The sequence below is a fragment of the Ambystoma mexicanum genome, chromosome 2q (genome assembly GCF_040938575.1).
Source record: "Ambystoma mexicanum isolate Mex_15411 chromosome 2q, UKY_AmexF1_1, whole genome shotgun sequence".
Classification (NCBI taxonomy): domain Eukaryota; kingdom Metazoa; phylum Chordata; class Amphibia; order Caudata; family Ambystomatidae; genus Ambystoma; species Ambystoma mexicanum.
Window position 1 is genome coordinate 132211005 of NC_090924.1, and position 22689 is coordinate 132233693.

Consider the following 22689-nt stretch of genomic DNA (forward strand, 5'->3'; position numbering starts at 1 on the left):
TCTGCTGAACAAGCTTGCCCTCTGCCTTTTGTTCCTGTTCTATACTCTCCTTTTCCTTTTCTTGCCTCCTTTTAAAAAAAGGCACAATATGTGCTTGAATTTCGTGCCAACTCATGGCCTTCTTCCCAACCACTTTATCTAGATCATGCTGAACTTCCTTGGGAAGTCCCTTCTTTGGCATGTGGTAAATAATCACCACATTCTTGTCCCATGCTTCTCCCGTTTCTGCCCTCCACATCTCTTGAATTAACTGGATGTGTTCAGCAGGATCATCATCAAATTTCAGCGTTTTGGTTAGAATTAAACTTATATTAGGCGTGTCAGGATACATAATCTGCAAGGCCCCCCATAGCAGTACCCTGCAATTATTAAATGCTGTTTGATCGTGGGCATTTGTATCCAAGTGAACTCCCAGATACCCCAATCTCCTCCAAAGCTCATCTGACCGCTTGCCCATTAGGGCCATGAATAAGCTCTTCATGTCCACTATGGCCAACATGACACAAGCAGTGTGTTTCTCTAATGTATAAATCCACTTCCCCGCCCCTCCAGTGATTGAAGTGAGTGTCTTAATTTAGTTATTTAGGTCCATGTGTGACCATGGGACATAATATGGCTATCCCAGACCCTTCTGGAGCAATGGAAATTGAGTTACCCCCGTTTTCACTGGGGATTCCCCATCTCTCCCCTACTATTTACTAAAGCCATGCAAGTACCATGGCACATCCTATAACTCTGTGGTATGCTCTCTATTGCTGCTACTTGAGCGGGAGGTAGGGCAACTATACCCTCCTCTCCCTGCTCGACATTCAATTCACATTCCTCTTAATCTCCTGTTGACAATGACAAATGGGAAAGGCTAAGTTAGTAAACAAAGCATGGGTGGACGGACAATGAACTTGCCCAGGGGGAGAAGAGCATGTTTGTTCCACTATTTTATTTTTTTAAAAGAAGATTCATTAAATTATGTACCATGCTAGGAGAGTACGAAAAAGTAAATAATAATGAATTCAGAAGCAGAACATAATTTAAACGATTTTTCTACATTGCATCTCAGAGAAACACAGCTGTGATTTCTACAGATTAGCTCTCCTTTCATGCATCCTACAGGGGAGTGCTTTTACAATGACAGATGCAAGCTCCATGCTTACACATTGTGTACAATTGGAGGGGGTGCATTTGCTAATGCTGGCAAATGGCAAGGTTTGGCTTAGGAGAGGCTGGGACAACAGAATTCTCCTCCAATTGACAGGTGGCGTCCCCACCCTATACAATCGGCCTGAGCACTGACAATTTCACACTGAGCCGATGTAATCAGCCCTTGGCACTTCTAAGCTTAACTTAAAATACTCCTTGTACCCTAACTAACAATAACAGTGATGGCCGCATTTCAATATATTATAGTTTTGAAGTAATTTCATGTCTTTTATGCCGTTCCTGCCGATTCTCAAACTTGATTCTCAAATCGGGTAATAGTAGATGAAGGCAAGTCCTTGAACGATCACACCAGAGAGAATACAACCCGCTAGGGAAGAAAGGCCAAGTCGATCTTGTAAGGATAACAAGTTTTAATCTGCCACGCAGGTGAGAGCAACAACAAAGAACTTTGCTGCTAAGAACGCTCTGTTGAAATATGATACAAGCAGAATGTTATAAAGAAACACATCATCATCAATAATGTAAACTATTACAGTAAAAACCTGATTGAATGGTTGGTGTGCGCCAGAATCAATGGGGGAGGCCTCTGTCTCTCCATTAGCATTTTCCCTTTTGGGCTAAAAAGTATCAGCTCAGTCTTAGCAGCATTAAACTGTAAATGGTTATCTGCCATCCAACCATTGATCTCATTCATGCACAGGTTAATCTTCTCAAACACCTCCTTCATATTGTTTATCTCAATATAAACCTTTGTGTCATCGCCATAGGAATGGAACCATAGACCGTGCTTCGGAAATATATCAAACACTGGACCAAAATATAGATTCAAAATTAACGCAGACAGGGTACCCCACAGTCCAAGCATATCTATTCTGAAGCAAAAAAGCTTCAAACACCACTCTTTTCATCCTATCCCTTAGGAAGGAACCAAAGCATTTTGTTACTAGATCTGATGCTTTCCCTACATTCCTAATGCGATGTATCATGATACAGTGATCCACTGTATCAAAGGCCGTGCACAGGTCCAATATCAATAGAGCCGTGGACCCTCCATTGTCCGCAGCCTCCAGTAGATCCTCGTGTACTTCCAAGAGTGCGGACTCTGTCCCATGGTTGGGATGGAAACCAGATTGAAGTTTATCTAACAGGTTTTCTATATCCACAAACGCCTGGTACTGTGCACTTACCACTTTTTTTTTGTGATGGTCATATCAGATTGACAACTGGATGATAGTTCTTCAAGATTTTTGAATCCAAATTGGAATTTATTTAGCAAGGGTCTCACTAGCGCCATTTTTAAAACCTTAGGGACCTGGCCCTCCTGCAGTGACTTGTTCACAAATACTGTGATAAATGATGTCAAGTTCACTGCCAATCGTTTGGCTGTACATGCAGGCATCGCACATGACAAATGATTTGTGGGTTTCAGTTGTGAGAGGAGGGAATAAATCATTTCCTCATTTACCAATTGAAGTGAAAACTCTCTTTTTCTATTTTCTTCTCAACTTCATCTTCTTCATTTTCCATTACCCCACCCGACACTTGAACCCTCTTCGTAGCAATACTCTTTTGAATCGACACTATCTTTTCCTTAAAAAAATCATTATATTGATTTGCTAGTGCCTGTGAAGGCATCATAGTGGTATCAATGCAGGCTGGGCTTCCGAATATGGAGATCACCTCAAACACTGCTTTTGCTGTTGGCACGGCCCAGTGTATGCTGCCTGACCTGCACCAAAGCCCGCCTGGGGAGAGGTTGCCCATTGGATGCAGTCAAGAGGCGTGTGCTCCAGGGCTATCCCATGCAAGCAACCCTGGGACACCACAGACAGCCACAGATAGCATGGCCAGCTGACCCGGGTGGAGAGATGCACCTGGTTTTAGGCTGTCGCCACCACTACCACTGGGGCATGCCAGGTGCCTGGCCCTCCCAACCCCACGAGGGGGGAAACCGGGAGGCCTGGACGGGCTGGCAAAACGCCTCCATGCCTGGTCCAGGGACCCTGCGATGGTGGTTATCTGGGTCGGACTTCAGTGGGATAAAGGGAAAGGTGGCCCCTGCAATGGCCCCAGTCATGCCCTGGGGAGTTGGGGCGGTTGACGTTCAAGCAACCCTCAGAAAGGTGTAGCCCTGGAAGGAACCCAGATCAGCAAGGTGCATTTGAAGTGTCGATGATCAATATGTTCTGCAATTCACACTAATTCTTGCAGCTAGCTACGTTCTTCATTAACACGCAAGCCAAGTGATCCACTGCCAAGAGTCACAGGCAATTTTCAGATGTTGGCCTGACCTGCCGCTGCAGGAGAGGCTATGAGGGAGGCAGTGCTGCCTGTCCCACCTGCATGGCTAGGAGGCACAGTGCCCCGTCTAGCTTCCCCACTTGGGAGTCAGCCAGGACCATCAGGGTTTAAACAAACAAAAGAATTCCACGAAATCAGCCCGGGAAGCCCCCACCATCTGCGACAGCATGACAGGCTTCCCATGATAACGGAGGCTGAAGGAGTCAGGAGATCGGGTGGTACCACTAGATTCTTCAAACTGCAGCCTGGCCACACAGAGCCGAGCTCTAGGTACCTGGAGATAAGTGGAGCTCTCCCACTGCACCGACAAACCTGCCCATCGCTCAACCATGGCGGTGGGGGGCCAGACCTTGACACCCATCCATCGTGTTGGCCCGGCTGCGCCATGGCTGAGAGCCCACCTGGCTTGCCAGGGTCCCATCCACCTGGGGATGCACCCTTTGGGAACAGACAGGTTTACCTCAGCTCCTGGCAGGTCCCACTCTAGACTTTCCTGCGCGGGCCATATTAAGGCCCACCCGAACACTGGTGGGATAGGGGTCAGCAACAGAGCACCCAAATGGCACAGCAGCTTAGGGCCAGCTCAGTCGGGTGCTGCTCAGAACTCTCTCTCTCTCTCTCTCTCTCGCTCGTGTGTTTGTGGGAGCTGTTCTCTCGTCAGGTTAAGCCAATACTGCCAGCTGTCCCCGTCCATCTGCCGGGCAGGGGATGGGATCCCAGCCCCAGCACCTGGTCCCCCATGTGCCGGCCATGGACTGCTCTGCTGGCCAGACTGTAGCTCAAAGGGCACCCCAGACTGTGGGTCTATGCGTCTGGGACGCAACCAAGGTCTGCAGGTTCACCTATGGAAATCTTGTGGCGACTTTTGTTTCCTCTAGATAGTTACGTTTGATCATCTTCTCAGCGCTGCACTAGGGCCGTTGCTAACCCCTGCATGTCTGATCGGAGGACCTCACTAAACCATCCAATTGGTAGTAAAGAGGGGCAGTGTGTACAAAGAGCAGAGACTTCAAGCAAGCTTATAACCCACACTTACTGGGACTTCCTCGTTCATGGCAAATAATTGTAATCCCCAATCTCTATCACAAACGAGGTTTAGCGGGTACCTACACTTGTTGGCGAAGGGTAGACACACACTGATACATTCAGTGTAGTGCGTGTGCAGGCCAGGATATCTAAGGGCATCACAGATCTGTTATTGCTCGACCTTGTGCTGCTGAATGCCATTTGTACCTCTAAGAAGTTGAGCGCTGATAGTTGTGGGTCTCGTAACAAGTTAGCATTAACTAAGAACAGCCATGCACCACCACCCACAGAAATGTGAAAGCGCTATATATCTGTCAATCCTTTCCGTGTCCGGGCCGGGTGAGCTTTCCTGTGTTGAGTTAAATTAAGTCGCAGGCTCCACTCCTGGTGGTGCCCTTCCGTCAATTCCTTTAAGTTTCAGCTTTGCAACCATACTCCCCCTGGAACCCAAAGACTTGGGTTTCCCAGAATCTGCTTAGCGAGTCATGGGAATAACGCTGCCGGATCGCTAGTCAGCATTGTTTATGGTCAGAACTATGACAGTATCTGATCGTTTTTGAACCTCTGAGTTTCATTCTTGATTAATAAAAACTTTCTTGGCAAGTGCTTTTGCTTTGGTTCATCTTGCGCCGGTCCAAGAATGTCACCACAATATGAATGCCCTCAGCAGTCTCTCTTAATCATGTTCCCAGTTCCAAAAACCAACAAAATAGAACAGGCGTCCTATTCCATTAGTCCTAGCTGAAGTATTCAGGTGCCTGGCCTGCTGTGAGCACTCTTATTTTTTCAAAGTAAACGTTTCAGAACCCCAGGTCACTAAGTCAAGAGCATCAGGGGGTGCCAAGAGGCAGGAGCTGGGACAGGTGGTCGCTCGCCTTGCAGTGGACCACCAGCTCCATCCCAAGATCCAAGTACAAGCTTTTTAACTGGAGCAACTTTAATATACGCTATTAGAGCTGGAATTACGGTGGCTGCTGGCACACGACTTGCCCTCCAATGGATCCTCCTTAAAGGATTGAAAGTGTTCTCATTCCAGTTAGAGGTCCTCCAAAAAGTCCTCTATTATTATTTTTCATCACAACCTCGCCGACTCGGGAGTGAATAATTTGTGCGCCTGTTGCCTTCCTTGAATGTGCTAGCTATTTCTCAGGCTCCTTCTCTGGAATCAAACCCTGATTCCTTGTTAACTGTCATCACCATGGTAGGCACAGAATGTACCACCAAAAGTAGAAAGGGCAGACATCCGAATGTATCATCACCGTCACTGGGATGTGCGATCGGTCCAAGGCTATCTAGAGTAACCAAAGTGACCTGGCGAGCTGAGTTTGGTGTTGGTCAGATAAATATACGCACCCCAGCAGGCCAGCGCTCGTCGGCATGTATTAGCTCTGGAATGACCACAATTATCCAAGTAACAGATGGAGTGATCAAAGGAACCATAACTGATTTAATGAGCCATTTGCAGTTTCACTGTACCAGCCATGTGTAATTACACGTGCATGGCTTAATCTTTGAGAGAAACCTATGCTACTGACAGGATTAACCAGGTAGCCACACCTGCTGGAGGGTGGCAATGGAGGAGCAGCATACCCATCTCAGGCCAGCCTTCGCACCCTTGGTGGTCTGTGCGACCCAAGCATCTGGTATCAGAGCATGCCCTAACACTTGGGTGGGTGGGTGGACAAGACAACCACACAGGCACCAGCGACCCAGCCTGCTCTGCCATGGCGGGGGCGGGGGGATCGAAGGGGAAAGACTGGGCCCAGCCCCGGCACATCTTGAAGTGGAGGGGCTTTTCCACACACCAACTGACAGGGGAGTCAGCACCACAAGGAACTGTTGTTCCAAACTGCTTGAGAAACGTGCTTAGTGGAGTAGGGGCAAAAGCATGGCATACAGGGCCCACTGGGACTAGCACCACTGACCCTGTCCACTCTGATCTGACCACTAGGGAGCTGCCGGGCTGCTCAGCCTTTGCTCTTGAGGGGAGAGTCACCTATGTAAGAGGGTCCTCTCTGAAGGGGAATACCCTTGAGTTGACACTGTCCCAAGGCTTGTGGAAGCTAATTGCTTGAAACAACAGCCGATGCCGGCCCAGCAGTCCAACCCTAGATGGACCAAATTTGCCAAATCAATCCCATGGAAGGGGGATGCGCTGTAATCTGTTGTGCATTATCTGTATGTCTAAGCATAGAGGGCTGTGCTGTGTGATGTCATCAGGTCATCTGGTGTGGGTGGAAAGTTCAGCTTTGAATGTGGTGACAGTTACCTTGGGCGAGTGTGGCGCGTGGTTCTGGTCGCCATGACTCTCATCCTTGTATTGTACCCATATATTTTATATAAATAAACTTAAATTAACAAACCTAATTATGCAGTGCTATCCTTCCTGGAGGGAAGCAATCTTGATGGAACAATATTCTGCGTGTGAATTAAATGTGAGCAAATAACATAATAAGGTTCAACACGTGGCATGTCATTTTCTTCTTAAGTCACGCTATGATACGGGATAAGTATGCCAGCCTTTGTACTGTAGAGTTAACATTTCAGGAAATTGTTTCTATTGCACTTAAACACAGTTACATCATGTTAATGTCATATGATGGAGGTCAAATTAGTGTTTAATAATCCATGTCAACTGGATCATACTGAGCTTTTTAATAAGATCCCTCTTGCTTGGAATTGCTACGAGGTGGCACACTCAGGAGCTGGTGCAGTGCAACATTCTAACTCCCACACCAAAGAGAACCACTGCCTCCCTCCTTAAGTGAACATTGAATTATAACTCGCATATCACTGTTCCAAGTGTCTAAATGTGGTGGGTATGACTCTGGAGGTTTGAGTATTCTTGAATACCACCCCTCCTCCAAACTACCAAAATGGTGACCAGTATTGAACTACCATCAAGCCACTTGGATAAGACAACCCAAAGAGAGGAGTTAGGGACCTAGTAGGAACTCGAGAATGATAGGAGGAAGGTGGAAAATAGCAATACCCAGCGACTTAAGGCCAGAAGCAATCTGCAAGCAGAAAGAGGACAGGGTACCAAACAAACATAAATGAGAGTCCAGATATGCTGTTGCATAGATATAATATAATGCATAGATATAATACCACTTATCATGCCCCTTTAAAGCCAGTCCACTCTCAGTAGATAGCACTTATGCAAATAATATACCATTAATTATGTGAACATGAGTATTCCAAAACTCATCTTTGTGGTCCATAAATCATGATATGACAGTTGGAGACAAAGCTCTTTTCCTTGTCGTGCCATCTCATAATATCAGTGTCACGACTCCACATGTCATCCAGCCCACCACAACATTTCAGTGCAGGGAGACTAGAGTCGCAACAACACCGTCCCACAAATGTTAACAAAGGAATGAAGAGTACCGTGTTCTGGCTTCCCCAGAGGTAAGGAGTTCAAGGAGAAGCACGGCACTCAAAATGACAAAGATATTGCACTAGTCGGTTGGAACTGACGCAACGGTGAAACCTACACCTCCAAAATGTAATCGCCACATGACTCTTGATTTTATGATATCCTTTTTGAGCACCAGTAATGATTCCTAAGTTTAGGCAAGGATGTTGGCTCCTCGCAGAAGGAGACTGCAGGAGACCCATTGAATCTGGGAAACTCATTGGGCCTGATTCAGAGAAGCAGTTTATAATGGCGCAATCCCACAGGAAACGCTTCTGTGAATCAGGCCCATCGTGGCAAATTACCGGTAACCTCATCCTTCTCTAGTTTCTTGCTAGGAAAGATGAATTCTTCGGATGCACATTTATGCAGCAGAGTAACGTTGTTCAGAGGGGAGAGGGGAGCCCCGTCCTTCATGTTCCAGACAGATGACCTTCAAAGTCCCTTTTAGCATTGGGTGCCGCTGTGAGACAAAGGTGCATGACTTGAAAATTTCACAGAGCTGGCACATTCTGTGGAGTTCAGTAATAAGCAATCTACAAAGGCTAAATTGGAAGGTATCTGCTTGAACCAGATGGATACAATCCTGAGACGTGGAAAGTATTTGATATGCACATTTTAGAAGCAGACTATTGCTCTTGCTCGCACATCTCTGCTGTATTCATCAAGGGTTCTAATTTTCAAACACAATGAAGGCACAACACAGCGGGCATGGTACAGAATACATAAACGATGCTAAAACACTTTGGAACATTTCGTGCCCATTTTCTATTGGTCTTCATGAAGATAAACTAACATCTTTCAAATTAATTTTGTTAATAGGATTCACCCTTTTTTACACATCTGATCAAAGAAAAGAATAAAACGCATTTAGAGATTATTTGATTTGTGGGCTAGGTAAGAGGGCACAGTAAAGCAATGTTATAAAAATGGTTTTGAAATTGCTGTAAGCTTTGCACGGAGCATTAGGGCATGGACAAAGCAGGCCACTGCTAGGACAGGGTTTCCTTAGACTCCCCTTGGCTGACCTTCCGGCATCATAGGCAGGAAATCATGCCAAGGTGGGCTGTGGCATAGACAAAAACGCAGGTAATGCCATGATATTTTAAAAAAAGGAATGTCCAGATCAGAGGTATAGAGTACATACTTTATATCATGCTGCAGTTAGGTAAATGTGTATGTACTGCAAAAGCCAAATAAACACAAAGAAAGTCCCAGGTCTATAGGTAGAGGAGTTTGTAATTCCTGAAGTGATATGAATATGGTGTCAATGGCACAGATGCTCTCATCTCCTCAAACATTCCTATCTCTAACCTTCTCACTACTCCCCTCTCCTGATCTGACCACTTCCTCTTATCTTCCCATCGGGATCTCTTAGGTCCCCCTACTAAGCCTCTGCCAGCACTGCCTGTATCCTTTTCCATTATAAGACCAATAAAGCGAGTGTCAGTTGCTGTGTTTGCTACCAACTTCATTCCCCCTCCCACTCCTGCCACGGACACCCACATGCTAATCTTCACCTTTCTATCACCAACACCCTTGATATCCTTGCCGCAGTCATGAGGATCCGAATGAAGCCTGCCTCCAAGCGTAACACCTGGTATGATTTTGACCTAGCCTCTCTGAAATGCAAATGTAGAGTAGCTGAGTGGAAGTGGTGGGCTAAAAACACATCCTCTGACAAACTGGCCTGTTGCCTGCTCTAAAGGCAAGACAGATTCTCCATTCGCTTGAAGAAGACGTCTCACATCCAATCCCAAATTGCTGGGGCCACAAATAACTCTGGTTAACTGTTCAAAATCAGCAAGGAACTCGCCAATCTTTCTGCAGTCTCCATGCCTCCAATTCCATCCTTGACCCTTTGCCCTCCAACTTCCTCTCCAAAACCTAGAACATTCTGTAGTCACTCCCCTCTTTCCCCTTGCCTCTTCACTCCCCAGCTGTCATTCCTACCTTGACTACCCTCTCCCATCATCTACCTCATTCCTCCTTCTCTCCCAGAGCACCAGATGAAGTCTCTAGACTGGTCCTCTCTATGAAAGCCTCCTCCAAACAGGTGCGCCCCTGCTCCTCTAGAAATCTCAAGCACAACATTGCCTCCCTTGCGTCTTCCCTGCCTGATTTCTGACTTATTCTTGGCAACAAGCCAGGGACTGCATCTCCCAGCCCTAATGTCTCTCCAATGGCTCCTGGTTGCTGCTAGGATCAGATTCAAGATCCTCTGCATCATGCACAAGGTTTTCTGGGGCCTGGGACCCCACTACATTCAAATCTCTCTCCCTATTATCTCCCTGCTAGAGCCCTTTGTTCTGCTAGCTCCAACTCTATATGAACCCATCGCTTCTCTGAGCCAAGAGTGGGGCGTAAATGCCTCTCCTCCACAGGAGCCTCCCTCTGGAATGCTGTCCCTGCCCCTCTCAGGCTTGGGCCGGATCTCCTTAAGTTCTGGAAGCTACTCAAGATCCTTTTTTTCTCCTCCTCCTTCTCTCTCCCCCTTCCTTGCTAACTTCTTCCTCATTCGCTATGACTGGCCGCCTAATTCCTGCTGAGTACCACAGGGTCCTAGGCCCCCTCCACCCAGTCCCCCCTCACCGCCATGTACCCTGCGCTTACCTGCTTTCCATGGCACTTACTCTTTGGCTGCACAGTTACAACGAAACTAAGCCCCTTCCGCTCCCCACCTTAGCACTTCATTTTGCTTAGATCTGCACTTGCCACCTCCCCCCTCGCACTTCTTGTTCTGCACTTGCACGATCCATATGTGTGGTTTCCATGAAGGGTTTAAGTGCCCTGATTTCAGCAAGAATGGTTTCAATAGCTGGGTCTGAGATTCCACTTGGAGGTGGTGAGACACTTTTGGGTCTTTTCAGAGTAGTTGAGGAAGCGGTAGCGTCTTTGATAGAGGAGCCATTTTTTTGGTTGGTTTTGTTGATTGCCATATTGTGCCGAAGTTGACAAATATAAATTGTTATGGCGTCTAATTCTTTGAAGAAGATCTATATGCTGACTAGTAGTATATAATTATTACTTCCATATTATTCTTAGGCTTTACTCTGTGCTAGAGAGACCAAATACTGGAAAGACCCTGAATAAGTAGAATAGAGGTTTAAATCTGTGGAGCTGTATAAGTACAGCAGTGGATGATTATAAACCAGTCAATGAATACAGTATTGGAAGGTTGCAGCAATGAGGCATGGTAGTGGTGTGAAATTTAAAGGCAGCACTTAGTATTTGCAGAAGGGAGACTTAATAACTTATTCAGTATTATGGTCTTAAAGCTTGGTTTGCCTTTGAAATGTGGCTTAAAAGCCCGTCTCACTGTTCTTGCAGATTCCTTTCTGAGGTATAAGACTAAAATATCCTTTCTTATTTATTATCACTTCAATCCCCTATTTTTATTTTTTTATATTTTTTTTTTTTAAATATATCTTTTTGCTTCAGTATAAGTTAAATTAATGTAGACAGTTTTCTTTTATATTTATTTCTTACTGTTCTTCTTTTCCAGTTACCTTGGAGTCCAGTGGGTGGCGTACTCGTGAAGAAGCGCTGTGCTTTAGGGCCCAGACCGGGGAGTCAGCTGATTTGACACGCCGCGTCTCTCCTCACGTGGGGCGGATCGCGTTCCTGGATGCGTCCGATGTGGAAGTTGGAGAGTGGAGCCTGTCGCGTGTGAAGCCGTTCAACACGCCGGAGCCGCGAAAGAAGTCCAACAGACGGAAGCGGGATGTCGGCAGAGCTCAGGAAGGAGAATAAGGTAAGTTTATCGGCGTAGAATTTAACCTAATGCTGTTATATATTAAATGTGAGGTGGAGCTGCTGTCTTAGGCTGCCATCTTGCCTCGGCGTCAAGCCACGCCCCCGGTTTATTATTTTTTTATGCTGGCCACTGACTGATTAGTAGTACTGATGACCTGGCACATTTTTTACAGTATGCACAAACACTAATAATGAACAATAAATAGAAACTAACATCTGGTCCTCTTGACTCTTGAAATTTCTGCAAAATCCCAGCACCCGCTGCAGAGTCTATCCGCGTCCCCTTCACCTCATGATATGAACATCACATTCTTAGTATGATGGCGAAATTCTTGCGGGACACACACAATTTCAATGTATGCCTGCAAATGTCAGGCCTTTTCCACTGCATGGGATTCCTCTTCTGATGCTGCTCTCATTCTACTTTTATCCATGAAAAAAAACAGGTCAACTCACCCACCTTTAAGATATCTCTGTGTTTTTTTTCTTCCCTGGGGGTCATTGCTTTCAGCAACCACTGGGGTGGCTCTACCAAACATGCATCAGACAATGTCACCCTTGCCCACATAGAAAGAGACATGAATACTTGGATATAGAGTGAGACAAAAAGAGAAGGCGAGAGAGAGAGAGAGAGTGATAGTGTAAGGAAAACGGGGCAGAGACAGTGAGGTGAGAAAGAGAGCTAGATCAGTAAATTGTACACTGGGTAGAGATCGTTAATACAGATGATATCCCGGACGACTGATGTGACACTCCCCCATTGGCCATTTCTGAGCCATACGAACCAGTATGGCTTGCAAATACAATAAAAGTACAGAAATTGTCCAATAAGAGGGGAAGCCATGTGACTCCCCAGTCATTGCTGCTGGCATGGCTGTCAGCGCAGCTCTCTCATGATGAAAGTGAGGGCCATGCTGACAACCCCCGCCACTGGCAGGGCTCTCAGACCAATGCTTTCTGTTATCATAGGAGTACACTCGTAATGAGAGGGGGCGCCACGCTGACAGCCCTTCTTCTGGCAGGACTCTCATTGCAGTGTTCCCTCTCATCATGGAAGTGCGCATTGAGAGCCCCATCTCCTGCCCACACCATTAAGTCTCGCCCAGGCCGCACCTGACAGATGTGGCCCAGGCACCGTGAAACTCCTGCCCCAATTCCCACCTCCTTACCTTCAAACCTTTCCAGGCTGTACCTGGCAGGCAGCGCCCAGCTTCTCCAGCAGTACCGCCACTCTCTCTTCTTGCTGGGCTGCACTGAGCAGAAGCAGATCAACTGCTAATCCTACCGCTGCGGCGGGGGTAGGATTTGCAGTTGATCTGTGTCTGCAACCACCTAAGAGTGTGATGAGGAGGGAGGGGCGGGGCACCCGTCCCTCCCTCCTCATCACACTCTTAAGTGGTTGCTGGGAACTAGCTTGTTCCCAGCAACCACTCCAGGCAGATTGCTTTTTTTAAAATTAATGGTGTGCCCCCCTTCAGACCAAAGGCTCATAATAAATATATAGACCACGGCCTCTGGCCGGTGGAGCCCTCGGTCTAGGTATATGAGGCCAAATACAAACCTAACTCCCTTGCCAGTAAACGATACCTGTTTACAGTGGAACAGTGTGAAAATTAAAAGTGACGAAATGTCATCATTAAAAAAAAAATATGCCCTTAAGGAGTAACACTGGATATGTAACAGGCACATTGATTATGAATCTAATCTTTTCAGGTAGCACTGCTTCTATCAGGCCAAGAAGACGATAGATATTTGAGTGCAGGAATATGCAGCATTTGAAATGAGAAAAGGACTCAATCATTTGCTGTGGCATTACAGCATTTGCTGCAAAAAGCTGAGAAGAGTAACATTAGCAAGAACTAAATGTGAGCTTGTCAAAATAATATGCTTTTAAAAAAATCTTTAGAGCCTCATTAAAAAGACTGTTCCAAAAAAATACCACATAGGTTGCTAAAGCAACAATATCTGCTGTTTCCTTAAAGAGATTCGCTTTTTTGACTCAATCTGACAAAATGCATTTGTTCGCAGGCAGCTGCACATTGAGCCATAACAAAGCCCATTCCCAAGGGCCGGCATTCGCTGTATCAATATATTATATGCATGCACAAGACAAGCAGTATATTACGTGTCATGTGTAGGAAACATAAAAGCAACGCCTGAGTGAAAGCTGTAATTCATCACTGTAATAACAGTGCAGAAGTCTGCAGCGGTTTCACCCCCAATGTACTGACACGCTAATAGATTTAGAAATACAGATGCAAATGAAATAGCCAGCATGTTTAAAAAAAGAATGTTTTTTAATGGCCCCAAAGGGTGCATTTATTAACAACTGGCTGAAGAAGGCAATAAATTGCAGAGTTTGGTCCTCTTTCTACTACCATTGCCTCGCATATACACAATGGCGATGAGCAGGGGCGGATTCCAAGACGCCCGTAGACGGATGTAAAACTCTGGACATCACAGAGTGGACGAGGATCAATAGGAAGCCAAGGCTCCATGGCTTACCCGATGAACAGGATGAAACAGCATTAATCTGCCGAGTAATTAAATAGGAAGACTGTGTCTGAGCCAGCACCGACTACGTCAGTAGCTTAGCCCAGAAGATATTGAACCGGCTGAGCGGTTTCGGAACAGTTGTCCAGAATTGTTGAACTTCCTCCAAGATTTCCATTGGAGATGATGTCTCTCACTCCCTCTTTCCTGAAGCCATGCATAGTTTGCGCATAGCTTCCATCCTGATGAAGATTGGGCCAATACAGGGCTACAGATTTAATAGCCCAGCATAAACGACCGAAACACGTGTCGACTGAATCATCATCTGTGGTTTGCACAGATAGACACACCTGTATGGAAAAATGATGTTAGATACACTTTGTAAATATTTCTGTCAGATGGTTATATATATTATGAAACCATGTATTAATATGTAGAAATAGGTTCTATGTATGAATGGATGGGTTCGTGTGAGCGATGGAGGAATTTAAATAGAGCATTTAACTGAACATATTGTTTGAGAAAAACCTAGTTTGTCTTTTGTACCACAAAATATATGACGAAATAAAAGTATCATGAGAAAATAGTAATTGAGTAGTGCGTTGCCATCCTCTATCTAACGGTCTATTGTGTTATATATGTCTTATTCTCACCTGGAGGACCGTAGATTTTTTTCAGGTACCCCTTTATTTGTCAAAGCTGCACATTGAGCCATAACAAAGCCATTCCCAAGGGCCGGCATTCGCTGTATCAATATATTCTATGCATGTACAAGACAAGCTGTAATTTACACGCCATGTATAGGAAACATAAAAGCAACGCCTGAGTGAAAGCTGTAATTCATCACTATAATAACAGTGCAGAAGTCTACAGCGGTTTCAGCCCCAATGTACTGACACGCTAATAGACTTAGAAAAATAGACTTAGAAATACAGATGCAAACCACAAAGCAAATAAAAAAAGGAGCATTTTGAAGAAAAAAAACAATTGTTTTTTAAAGTCCCCAAAGGGTGCATTTATTAAGCACTGGCTGAAGAAGGCAATGCATTGCAGAGTTTGGTATCACGAGTGCAGTGTCTGGTGCCCACAGAATAAGATGTAAAATGACCTCTGTTATGCAGAGTGTGTCAAGTTGTGTTGGGCGCAGAGCTGCTGTGTGTGGGAGCTGCATCTATCAAGTGCATTTCCCTTTTCTCTAATTGCCACTGCCAGTCTTTACCTGATCTTTAGCCTTCCTGTCCCACACCGTTCCATCACCCAAGCATTCAAACGCTCTCTGGGGCTCATGTTGCCGAAAAATCGTGATTTGATGGTGGCGAGCCGTTATGTTTACACTGTAACGTAAGCCGCTGCCCGCTGCCACATTTTCGTCATTTGCACTGTGGGGTTGCAAATGTAAAGTGCAAAAGGCGACGTACAAGGGTGTGCGCTGCCTTTTGCCCTTCACATTTACATTCTGCAGTGCAAAGTGAGTGAACACTGCATGACATTCTGGCGTGCCAAGCAGCATTTACTTTTGTTTGTGAGCGCCGTTGTCCATGCTCGCATGGAAGGCAACACTCAAAATTGGCAGTTTTCCCTATTGAAATGAAACGCGCCCCGAGAAGCACGCATGTTGGAGAGAGTTTAATTGTAATAGTGTACGCTAGCGTTTACAATGAATCCCAAAGGTGTCTGCCTGCTTTATCCTGATACATAAAGTAGGGGGGACCCAATATGGATTTCCAGCATCTGCACCGGCGTTAAATTGCATGCTGGTGCAGATGCTGGAGTATTTGTATGGCAGAGAGAAAGGAGTTGGCGGAAATGCAAGTTGCGTTACGCCCCTCCTCTCTGCCATACTAGTGCTTAAAAATGAGGCCGACGTAAATGAAAGGCGTTAATGGCTTTTTACGCGTTTCATTCACGTTATGCCACCCAAGAACATGAGCTTGTCTTTCTTCGTCAGATTTCCCACATCTGGTTCGCTAACTAGCACCTGGTCCTGTTTATTGTATCGTCTGGAGTGGGGTGTTCAGAAAAATATTGTGGGGGGCCTTTTACACGCGGCGAAGTGGTAAATCAAGTCATAACAGCAAAGCATAAAGCGTGTACGCCTTGCTTTACTGCTGCAAGTAATTTTGCTTCCCTTTGAAGGTGGAGAAGGGGCACACAGTGGAACTAATGTTTCTGCCGTGTTTTCATCCCATGTCTACAAAGTGCAATTTATTTTTCATGCAGGTTCAAAAACAGATGGGGGCTCATTTTCGAATTCACCATAATGTATGCAGAGAGGATCTGTAACGTTTGCACTTAGGAGCAAAAAGGCACTATCCATGCAATCTTCATAATTCTCAGTGCAAAAGGGAGGTTTAAAGAAGAAGCAAATATCACCTTCACACACCCTTTTTCACCCTTTATTTATTTATTTTTGCATGTTTATAGCGCACATACAGCCCAGGGGCATCGCGGCGCTGTTACTTGTGGCAGGCTTAGTTACATAAATCACAGGGTTTGCAATACAATTGGCATAGCATACTCGAACAGAGCATAATACAGGGTACATACTTTCTGACATCCTCTCTATAGATAGGGATTTAGTGCAATTTTCTTTCAAAGCATTGCGCTTGGGCAGGAATTAAGTGCAAACTGAGTAACCACTGCCTGCCATTTACAAATTCCAGGTACCGTTTACAATGTATTCTTACAGACTGTGCCTCCATTTAGCTAAAATAGGTGGATTCCAGAGGAATCCATTGGAAATGCCATGTGTAAAGCATAACTTGCAGGCAGCATTTTCATCTCTCATTTAACACTTGGTTTTGTAAACATGTACAATTGCATTAATGGGACCCAAGAACAGGTAAGTGCTAAGGCCGGCTGTCAACTGCATGTAATAATACTTTTTATAAAATGGCCCCAGTCAGGGACGTCATTTCACCAAAATGCCAGGGGTAGCGGAAGTGACATCACCCGACCCTTGACCCCCTGATGACATCACAGGTAGTAATGTCATTAGACCCCGCCCCAAAGTGATATAGCGGGTAGCGATGGAACATGACATTTCACCCGTTGACAAAACAGGAAGTGGCATCACATAGAATTGTACACTACGAAAAATATAGTTACGATATCACTATATGATGTACATTCATACAAGAATGGATCGCCATATGTATCATTAAATTCAGTGTTTATTGGCCCGTATTACCAAATGACTGTGTATGCAAGCAGACGTCCATGACCAAATGATAAGACTAAGTGCTATATAATAACACATCATTAAGCGCTTTATATAGAAAAAATATACACCCAATCTGTGTTGGTACTCATTTATCGACCTCAGAAGGATGAACGGCTTAGGCTTAGTGAGGCGTTTAAGAACAGGCTAAATCAGTGACTCACCCCCCTGAAGTGTGCCTGAAATAAACATTTAATGAGGCCAGCAATTACTGTATAGAATTCCAGAAAGACACATTATTTGGTATTCCTATTCTTTCTTATTTAGGGTCAGTGCTGAAAGTGTTAGAAGAAAAATAAGAACAGGAGTGCCTCAAGTCTTTTTTTAAGGGGCCTGAACAAGAAAGCCAGCCACCCCAGAAGTAAAGAGCCACAGCCCAGGAGCTTGCATTACTAAAAAAAAAAAAAAAAAAAAAAAGTTTTTTTTTTTGTAGAGGTCGCAAGGGAGACCACAGGGGTCGCAGTTGCGACCCCTGGCGACCCCCAAATGACGTCCCTGGCCCCAGTATGTATTTATTGTATGTATTGTGTTTTATAAAACGCAAAATAGTTTCTGAGGCTATTGAGGGCTGTACAACAAGAGGATACAGTAATATGATACAATCGTATGGATACAGTTGGAAGGATAACATATTATGGGTATAGAAGAAGGATGTGGAGAGAGGAGCTACCGAGGGGGACAAGCAAGGGATATAGTCAGGTTAGGTTAAGTGCAGAGGTTCTCAATCTGTGAGAGGTTCTTTAAAGAGATGTGTCTTCAGTGTTTTTTTGAGGCGCAGGAGAGGGCGGGCAGTCGGGCATCAGGCAGGACGCTTTTCAATATACTCACCAAATAGACGAAGGATTGATTCATGGTCACTTCCTTTTTGCATTCATCTAGTGATGTCAAGGCATTTGGTGTTACATTGCCATCCAGAGATATGGTTTGTGGATGTTGCAGGGTTTTTGAAGGTGATGCATGCCAAGAAGAGCAGCCAGTTTAGTTCCCTCAGGTCCAGGGTGATACTGCCATACTTAATCTGTCCTTTGATGAGACAGGCCGCTGTGCAGAATCGGGGAGATCTGTCCTTTGATGAGACAGGCCGCTGTGCAGAATCGGGGAGGTCATACGTGATCACATGTCACAATTCCCCTCCACCTATGAATCTTAAATGATACAAGTCCACACTGACAAACCAGTGCTTCTCTTGTCTTCCTTAAATAAATGATCTCAAACTACGTTCACCCATTGGCAGGCCGGAATCTTCGTATTCCCTGAAACCCAGCTTATTCCAAAGGCATGGCCAGTCTTCCAGTTACTTTGTGTTCCCATTCTTCAACGAGTTACCTAAACAACATTAAGGTATGGATCCCAAAAGGCGTTCCGGCCACTGTGAACAGGACCTTCTTTAGTTGAAACTGCATTATGTTCTGATTTACAGGTCAGGTAACAACTCAAGAGGATATTGTCACTGTTACTGCTCTAAAATCAATATATCAAATAGTTATCTCTAATGAATAAGGGATTGTGTGATGAATGTGATGATGTAATCACTCCTTTCCCTGAGGTAACCTCCCATCATGTTGCAAGGGGATGACAGCTGCTACCTGACCCTGGGAGCTGCTCTTTGAGAGAGTACCACATGGGGGGAGGCAACCCTCGGGGGGATGACATGACATCATCAGGTGAGATATGGTATCCCCTTTCCATTTTAGGGATATTCCCTCCATTCGTCTGCCTTGATGGCTTACTGCCAGACTCCCCTTCGACAACTTGCCCAGTCTACTGAGAGTACTCTTCAACATCAGATAACGAGCAAGGTGACAAAAGGTGAGATGTGGAAGAGGCACGGAGCAATTATTAGTACTCCCAATTAGAAGCAACATGAGCAGTCTCGTAGCTGGAAAAATCTGATTCGCCCGACATGGTTTAAAACCATGCCAGGAGGAGAAGTATGGAGTTCATCTTCTTCTTTATCCTGGTGCAGATCGAGGTTGCTGTGAGAATGGGAGATCACACCAGCTAGGCATTGCTGGTGGAACACAAGCTGTCATTTTGCCAGGAGTCCTTAGAAACTGGGAGTGCGGCAACCAGTGGCAGTGCAGAAGACAGAGTGGCAAGACGGTGTGAGAAGTCAGACCTGTGAGCGACATGCTCAAGCAAGCTCCACAGAGGCTGTGGCAAAACAAAAGGAAGCAAGTCATGCTTCCTGACAGCCAAGGGTGCTGGGACACCGAGCGAGGACAAAACACCTGCCAGAGGTGCTTGTAGGGTAAGAGAAAGCTGCAAGAGTCAGAGAAGCACCTGATTCAGAGTTGGGAATGCAGAGAGACTGCAGGAAAAGAACTGGTGAGCCAAGGGAAAGGGTTGGGATACTGAAGCACTGTCGGGCAACATATCGGAAGCCCTAGACAATGGGACTGGGGTCTGGAACCCACAGTACAAATTTGGGGAAGGCCTGGAAGGGAAAACCAAAGGATATTGTGTATTAAGAGCTGGCAAGAAACCAGGTATTTTTGTGTATCAAAGTGAATGAACACATAAAGAGAACGGGGCACATGCTGTGAAAGGTAACTGCACGTGAGAAGTCCTGACAAGAGAATATATCAGGTGCCCTATGAGTTTGGAACTTGCACCATTGAGTTTGAATTGAAAGTCCTGGCAGGAGGGTATACCAGGCAAAGCCTAGTATGTGAAGTGAACTGCATATGAAAGTCCTGACAGGAGAGCATACTAGGCAAAGCCAAGTGTATAAAGTACACTGCATAAGAAAGTCCTGGCAGGAGAGTACACCTGGCAAAGCCAAGTGTATGAAATAAACTGCATAAGAAAGTCTTGGCAGGACAGTATACCAGGCAAAGCCAAGTGTTTGAAGTGAATTGCATACAAGGGCCTGGCGGGAGAGTATGCCAGACAAACCCAAGTGTGGGGAAAGAACTGCATAAGAAAATTCCAAGAAAGACTCATGCCGGTAGGATTTTGAAATACATTGAATGTGGAAGAGAACCTGGCAGGAGAGTATACAAGGTGTTCTGCGAGTCTGGGTGCAAAGAAAACTGGGGAAGGGAGTCATTTCCCGAGGAGTGGATTGCGACACCATGAGAAGGGAGCAATGCTTTTGGTCTACAAAGAACTTGATTGCTTTTTTAAACTTTTATTCTGGTGTAGAGAAACCAGGGGAAGGGAGTCGTTCCCTGGAACTGTGAATATTAAACATTTGACACTTTTGCTGGATTTCTACATTTTTGTTGGAGTTGCACATTTTGTGCACTTTCAAGGCCAAATATCCTTTACACCCTGGAGTTACTGTTAGAATGTGAGGGCTAGGATAAGATTTCAGACACAGGACATTTTTGCTTTGGACATCTTGACACAGGACAGAGACTTAGTTTTGGCTGAGGCAGGGAAATACTTCCTACATTAGGGATAGTGAGGTATTTTCCAACTCCTTTATTATTTGATAAAGGACTATCACCAAAAACATGAATCCTCTGTGTCCGTTTCTCATTCCTGGCTCCTCACACTTTCAACAGGGCATAATCAAGTAACTATACATATTTTCCAAGTTCAAGGTGGAGTATCACCTAGGCTCGAGCTGAAAAGGTCCATCCGACAAAAGGGCTTTATTTTACAGGCAAGAAAACGTGTACAATCATTGTGTAAAACCAATGTATGAATGGTTTATGCCTTGGTTTTCCACTCTGCCTCATAATGCACAATGCAGTGTTTACCAGCTGGAGTGCATAAAAATGGCCCCCCACCACATGCACTAGCACGCACACACAGCGAGAGTTCACAGAAGAGTCCTGTTATGCTGTGTTAACTGCTGTGTTACTGTGATTTTCATGCCGTTGTTTTGCTTCAAATTGGAACTCCGTCTTGATTATCCAGCTGGAGTCCATAAAAAAGGACCCCATGCGCACAAGTGTGCCCGCACAACGAGAGTGCATGGAAGAATGCTGTTTCACTGTGTTGGCTGTGTTACTGTGTTTTACCTGCTGGTATTTTGCTTTGATTTGGAAATCCGCCTTGATTATCCACCTGGAGTGCACAAAAAACGCCCCCACATGCACCAGGACATGCACAGCGAGAGTGCATGGAAGAGTGCTGTTATGCTGTGTTGTCTGCGTTACTTTGATTTTCATGCCAATATTTTGCTTCGAATTGGAACTCTACCTTGATTATCCAGCTGGAGTTCATAAAAACATCCCCCATGTGCACCAGCTTGTGTGGACTGCGAGAGTGCACAGAAGAGTGTTGTTACACTGTGTAGGCTGTGTTACTGTGATCTTCCTGCCTGTATTTGCCTTAGAATTGGAACACCTCCATGATTATCAGGACTCCATAAAATAAGCCCCCATGTGCACCAGCTTGTGTGGACTGCGAGAGTGCACAGAAGAGTGTTGTTACACTGTGTCGGCTGTGTTACTGTGATTTTCCTGCCGGTATTTTGCTTTGAATTGGAAATCTGCTTTGATTATCTGGCTGGAATGCATAGAAACGGCCCCCACGTGCACCAGCGCACGCGCACTTCGAGAGTGAATGGAAGAGTGCTGTTCCACTGTTCCACTGTTCCACTGTCTAATGGTGTCACCATGAGGCCTTCGCTTGGACTTCTTGATAACCCGCTGTATTATTATCTTGCCGGAGCAACATTTGAGACCTCAGGTTCCTCCCAAGGCTAACGCGATCCTAGTCCTGGTATATTGGTAGGTACGATTTGATGTGAAGGCATATTTTGGAGTAAGGCATAAGGCTGATTGGTGGAACTTGGAGGTTGAGGTTGTGCGAATTAACTCTTTTTCTGCTAGTTTTCTATACCCCTGTTTGTAGAAAGTACCAATTGCTCAGCATGGTGCGAGCAGCCCGTAGCCAGGCCTTGAGGGTGGATAAAACTATCAAAAGTCCCAAGGCAACAAATTACAGGGAAAAGGTGTGGCCAAAGACATTATACACACTGTTAATGAAAAGAGAGGTCTTCAAGATCAGTCTCAGAATAGAATCACAGCATATCTTAAGGTATATCCGCATAACATGGAAAGTGAAAGACATGATCAGGAAACGCAGTCTCTATAGACAATACTTTGCTACTGAACCTACGCTTAAATGTACTGAAATAATCCCCAAGATTATCACCAACAGTAACTCCTACGCAACAGAGTCTGAAGAATTGGATTTGGCAAAAACTCCAGATTTCTTGGTTAATTCATCAAAGTCTCCTGATTTAGTTCAGATTGCCGAAAGAGTATATACATCATCAACTGCCCTTAGTTCCTCTTTCTCATTGGTATCATCAGAAGAAGAAATACATTCAGAGTCTTAAATTCTTATTATG

General features: G+C 45.3%; 1 pseudogene; it reads right to left on the reverse strand.

Moving 5' to 3' along the window:
- Positions 1 to 3267: 3267 nt before the first annotated feature.
- Positions 3268 to 3421, reverse strand: LOC138570777 (5.8S ribosomal RNA; annotated as a pseudogene).
- Between the last annotated feature and the right edge of the window lie 19268 nt (positions 3422 to 22689).